Source organism: Myotis brandtii, unplaced genomic scaffold (genome assembly GCF_000412655.1).
Source record: "Myotis brandtii unplaced genomic scaffold, ASM41265v1 scaffold58, whole genome shotgun sequence".
NCBI classification, from domain to species: domain Eukaryota; kingdom Metazoa; phylum Chordata; class Mammalia; order Chiroptera; family Vespertilionidae; genus Myotis; species Myotis brandtii.
In genome coordinates this window covers 1,057,340-1,063,740 of record NW_005370176.1, presented here as the reverse complement: position 1 = coordinate 1,063,740, position 6,401 = coordinate 1,057,340, and the positions used below count along the sequence as shown (strand labels likewise).

Below are 6,401 nucleotides of genomic sequence, written 5' to 3'. Positions count from 1 at the left end.
TGGTCTGGTGGAAATGGTTTTAATGTAACAAATTTAATATTGGAATTTCATACTGCTCTTAATAGCAGTGCATGGGACCATGTGGATTACCTTTAAAGCTCCCCTTTCCTATTCCATATGGATTAGAATTAGGAACCTGGTAAGTATATATGTGTAAGTGTGCTATTATTTTTAAAACCACTTTTATGGTGTGGTCCATTTCACTGACCTTCTTTTCCTCTCAGTTGACCCCTGAGTGTCATTTTTAAAGAACTTATATTTCTAATTGCTGGGGTTTAAATGATGACTACAACAGGAAGTCCCTCCTGTGGGAAACTTACAGAAGTGCAAAAAACTGACATAATAAATATATATACAGTGGGGCCTTGACTTACGAGTGTCCTGACTAACGAGTTTTTTGAGATACCAGCTATCTCTCCGCCGATTTTTTGCATTGAGTTGATAGAGTAATTTGAGTTAACGAGCTCCTTGATGAGCTCCTTAACGATCTCGGTCTCTGAACGAATTAAACTCGTAAGTCAAGGCTCCACTGTATATATATAATATCCATCAGTGAAAGTGCCATATAGGAAAAATAAAGCAGGATGAAGGACATAGAGCAATGGGATAATATCTTAGATAGAGCATGCAAGGATAGGGTACACAGATTAACAAGGTGCATTTTGGCCTGGTTGGTGTGACTCAGTGGTTGAGCATCTACCTGTGAACCAGGAGCTCACTGTTTCATTCCAGATCAGGGCACATGCCTGGGTTGTGAGCTTGATTCCCAGCAGAGGACACCCAGGAGTCAGCTGATCAATAATTTTCATCATTAATGTTTCTCTCTCTCTCTCTTCCTCTCACTTCTTCTGAAATCAATAAAAATATATTAAAAAAAAATAATTTCAAAACCAGGTAAAGACACTTCAAAGAAAGAAAATTGTAGGCCAGTATCCCTGATGAACATAGATACTGAAATCCTCAACAAAATATCAGCAAACTGGATTCAGCAATACATTAAAAGTGACATTTATTTCAGGGATGCAAGTGTGGTACAATATTTGCAAATCAATAAATGTGATACACCATGTAAACAAACTGAAGGATAAAATTCACATGATCATATCAATAGATGCAGAAAAAGTATTTGAAAAATCCAGGACCCATTTATGATAAAAAAAACTCTTAGCAAGGTGGGAATAGAAGGATCATACCTCAACATAATAAAGGCTATATATGGCAAACCCACAGTTAACATCATACTCAGTAGGCAAAAACTATAGGCATTTCCCTTAAGATCAGGAACAAGACAGGGATGTCTGCTTTCACCATTCTTATTCAACATAGTACTGGAAGTCCTAGCCACCGCAGTCAAACAAGAAAAAGAATTATAAGGCATCCAAATTGGAAAGCAAGAAGTAAAACACTCATTGTTTGCAGATGACATGATATTGTATATAGAAAACCCTAAAGACTCCACCAAAAAAACTACTAGATCTAATGAATGAATTTGACAAAGTAGCAGGATATAAAATATTCAGAAATTGGAACCATTTTATACACCAAGTAGAGGCCTGGTGCACAGATTTGTGCACTGGTGGGATCCCTCGGCCTGGCCTGCAGGGATTGGGCCGAAACCAGCTTTCTGACATCCCCCGAGGGGTCCTGGATTGTGAGAGTGTGCAGGCCAGGCCGAGGGACCCCACCGGTGCATGATCTGGGCTGGGGAGGGACTGCGAGAGGGCTCCAGGGCGTGTCTGGCCTATCTTGCCCAGTCCTGATCAGTGCTGATTGAGGCTGGCTGGCTGGGGAGGGACCAAGGCAGATTGGCTTGCTGGGGAGGGGCTGCGGGAGGGCTCCAGGGTGTGTCCGGCCTGTCTTGCCCAGTCCTGATTGGGGCCAATCAGGGCTGTCTCGCTCAATCCCTATTGGCCCCGATCTGGGAGGGATCGCAGGAAGGCTTCAGGGTGTATCCAGCCCATCTCACCGAGGCCCGATCAGCCAAAACTCAGCATCAAGCTACCCTGCTGGTCAGAGCATCTGCCCCCTGGTGGTCAGTGCATGTCATAGTGACTGGTCAAACGGGCGGACACTTAGCATATTAGGCTTTTATTATATAGGATAATGAACTACCAGGAAGCGAAATTAAAAAAACAATCTCATTTACTATTGCAACAACAAAAAAAGATACCTGGGAATAAATTTAACCCAGGAAATAAAACACCTGAACTCAGAAAATTATATGACCCTAAAGAAAGAAATTGAGGAAGATATAAGTAAGTGGAAGCATATACTGTATTCATGGATAGGAAAAATTAACATCATTAAATGTCCATACTTCCCAAAGCAATCTACAGATTCAGTGCATTTCCTATTTAAAATACCAATGGCATGTCTCAAAGGTCTAGAATAAATATTCCAAAAATTTATATGGAACCCCAAAAGACTCTGAATAGCCTCAGCAATCTTGAGGTATCACACTACCTGATATCAAACTAAACTACAAGGCCATAGTAATCAAAACAGCATAGTATTGGTACAAGAGCAGACATACAGATCAATGGAACAGAATAGAGAGCATAGAAATAAACCCACACCTTTATGATCAATTAATATTTGACAAAGAATGCAAGAACATTCAATGGGATAAAGTCAGTTTTTTCAAAAAATTATGATGGGAAAATTGGACAGATAACATGCAGAAATATGAAACTAGGCCACCAACTTATAGCATACACAAGAATAAACTCATAACAGGTAAAAAACAAAAAGTTAAGTTGTGAAACCATAAATATCCTAGAAGAAAAAATAGGCAGTAAAATTTCAGACATTTCTTGTAGCAATATTTTTTCTGATATATCTCCTCAGGCAAGGGAAACAAAAAACAAATGGGACTACATCAAACTGAAAAGCTTTTGTGCAGCAAAAGAAACCAACAAAATGAAAAATCCCACTGAATGGGAGAATGTATTTGCCAATGATGCATCTGATAAGGGGTTAATTTCCAAAACATATAATGAATTTACTGGTATACAACTCAACACTTAAAAAACAAATGATTTGCCTGGCTGGCATTGCTCAGTGGTTGAGCATTGACTTATGAACCAGGAGGTCATGGTTTGATTCCAGGTCAGGGCACATGCCAGAATTGCAGGGTCGATCCCCAATGTGGGGCATGCAGGAGGCAGCCAATCAATGATTCTCATCATTGATGTTTCTATCTCTCCCTCTCCCTTCCTCTCTGAAATCAATAAAAATATATTTAAAAACAAAAACCCCCAAACGATCCAATTTAAAAAATGGGCAAAGGGCTTGAATAGACACTTCTCCAAAGAGGATGTACAGATGGCCAATAGACATATGAAAAGATGCTCTATGTCACTAATCATCAGAGAAATGCAAATTAAAATCACTGTAAGATATCACCTCACAAATGCTAGAATGGCTATCATCAACAAACAAGTGCTGATGAGGATTTGAAGAAAAGGGCACCCTTGTGCACTGTAGATGGGAATGCAGACAGGTGTAGCCATGGTGGAAAACAGTATGGAGTTGCCTCAAAAATTAAAAATGGAACTGCCTTTTGACCCAGAGTTTTTACTTCTTGGAATATATCTGAAGGAACTGGAAACACTAATTCAAAAGAACATATGCATCCCTATATTTATTGCAGTGTTATTTACAATAGCCAAGATCTGGAAGCAGCCCAAGTGCCATTAGTAGATGAGTGGATAAAAAAGCTGTGGTACATTTACACAATGTAATACTACTTGGCCATAAAAAAGAAGGAAATCTTACCTTTTGTGGACAGCATAGATGGACCTGGAGATTATTATGTTAAATGAAACGAGCCAGTCAGAGAAAGATAAATACCATATGATCATATATGTGGAATCTAATGAACAAAATTAACTGACGTACAACAGCAATAAAAAACCCCCCACAGAGGCATGGATACAAGGAACAAAATGATAGCTGTCAGAGGGGAGGGGGCTTGGCTGGCTGGATGAAAGAAGGTAAAGGAGATGAAGGGATAAGCAACACACACACACACATAAAATACATAGACACCGGCAACAGTGTGATGATAGCCAGAGGGAAACGGGGGTGAGGTAGGCAAAGTGGGGATAATTGGGGATGGATAGAGGCTTTGCTTTGGACAATGGGCACATGATGCAGTGTGCAGATGATGTTTTGTTGAGTTGTACACTTGAAGCTGGTATGGTTTTGTGAACCAATGTCACCCCAATACAATTTTAAAAAATTTAAAAAATAATAAAAAATGGGCAAAGGACTTGAATAGTCATTATTCCGAAGTAGATATACGGATGGCCAATTAAATAAGTACCCGAAAAGATGCTCTTTCTGGCTGGAGTGGCTCGGTTGGGCATCATCCATTGCACCAAAAAGTTGCTGGTTTGATTCCTGGTCAGGGCACATACTCAGGTTGCCAGTTCGATCCTTGGTAGGGGGCGTGCAGGAGGCAGCCAATCGATATTTCGATCTGACATTGATGTTTCTTTCTCTCCCTCTCCCTTCCTTTCTCTCTAAAGATCAGTATAAGAGTTTTAAGAAAATTAAGAAAAAAAATGAATCACATTTAAAAAAAGATGCTCAGCATCCTTGATCATTATGGAAATGTAAATTAAAACTATAGTGAGAAAAAAAACTATAGTGAGATACCACCCCACACCCATTAGGATGACTTCTATCACATAAACAGAAAATAAAAGGTGTTGCTGATGATGTGGAGAAATAGGAACCCTCGTGCACTGTTGCTGGGAATGAAAAATGGCAAGGCTGCTATGGGAACGCATATGGCAGTTCTTCAAAAAATTAAAAATAGAATTACCATATTATCCCGCTATTCCACTTCTGGGTATATACTCCTAAAGAAATGAAATAAAGATTCAAAAAGATATTTGTATACCCATATTCATAGCAGCGTTATTCATATTAGGTCAAACTTGGGAGCAGCTAAAGTGTCCTTTAATGGATAAATGAATAGGCAAAATGTAGTATATGAACACAATGAAATACATTATATTTACAACAAATACAAGACAGTCTTAAAAAGGAAGGAAATTCTGACATAGGTATAAAATGGATGAACCTTGGGGACCTTATTCTAAAAGTGATAAGCCAGTCACAGTATGATTCCACTTATATGAGAAACTTAGTGTTGTTATAATCATAAACACAATATAATATGGTTGTCTGGGTCTAAGGAAAGGAGAATGGGGTTTTATTGGTTCATGGGGAGAGTTTCAGTTTTATAAAATGAAAAGTACTATGGACATGCTGGTGATAATGGCTGTATAACTTTATGAATATTTAGTACTACTGAACTGTACATTCAAAAATACTTAAAATGAGAAACTTTATGTTTATATATTTTACCTCAATTAGAAATTACTCTAAGATTTTATATATAATAGGTTTTTATTTTTTGAGGGAGAATTTAATTTCTTTATTGATTAAGGTATTACATATGTGTCCTTATCCCCCCATTGCCCTCCCACTCATGCCCTCATCCTCCTGGAGAATTTAATTTTTAAAAGCAGCTATAGGTTATTTAGGGCCTGATCTTGTTAATATTTGGAGTTGTTAAACTTGATATTAACATTTTTGGTCAAGAGAAATATAGAAAAATAACTTGTTGGGACTACTTTTTTATGTTCTATAAGTTTCTAAAAAAATGATTTTACACTTACAGTAGAATTGTAAGAAGTATATCTCATTTGTCATTTCTTATTTTCTTAGTCTTTTCTTGTCTTTCATGACCTTGATATTTCTGAAGCGAGCTGATTAGTTATTTTGTAGAATGTCCTTCAATTTGGGTTTGTTTGATGGTTTATCTTGATTACTGGAAAAGATACCACAGAAGCGAGGTGCCCTCCTCAGTATATCCTAACAAGGGTGCTTGATGTCAAATGATTATTGGTGATGTTAACCTTGATCAGTTGGCTCCGATGTTGCCCGCTAGGATTCTGTACTATAAACTTACTATTTTCCCCTTATATTGTTAAATATTTTTGGACAGTTGCTTTGAAACTAGCTTGAGGTTTTATTCACTAATTTTAGAATTCATTGATTTTTTTTGCCTGTGGCAGTTACTGGTGTGGAGTACTAATGGTGATTTTTGTATTTGCCTCATTCCTTCTATGTTTATTAATTGGAATTCTTTTGTTAGATAGAGTTGTCCCCTTTCCCCCATTATAAATATGTTAGTTAATTTTAATACAGTCATGTGCCAGATAACCATGTTTTTGGTCACCAACGGACCAAATATACGAAGGTGATCCCATCCTATCTAATAATAGAGAAACATGGTAATTAACCGTAACTTCGCTACCCTTCCCATTGGCTAATCAGCAGGATATGCAAATTAACTGCCAACAAAGATGGCGGCCGGCAGCCAC

General features: G+C 38.0%; 1 protein-coding gene across 14 annotated transcripts in view; it reads left to right on the top strand.

Annotated features, from left to right (window-relative positions):
* Positions 1 to 6,401, top strand: part of EVI5 (ecotropic viral integration site 5) — a 222,915-nt gene that overhangs the window by 95,224 nt on the left and 121,290 nt on the right. The gene's annotated exons all lie outside the window — the stretch shown is intronic.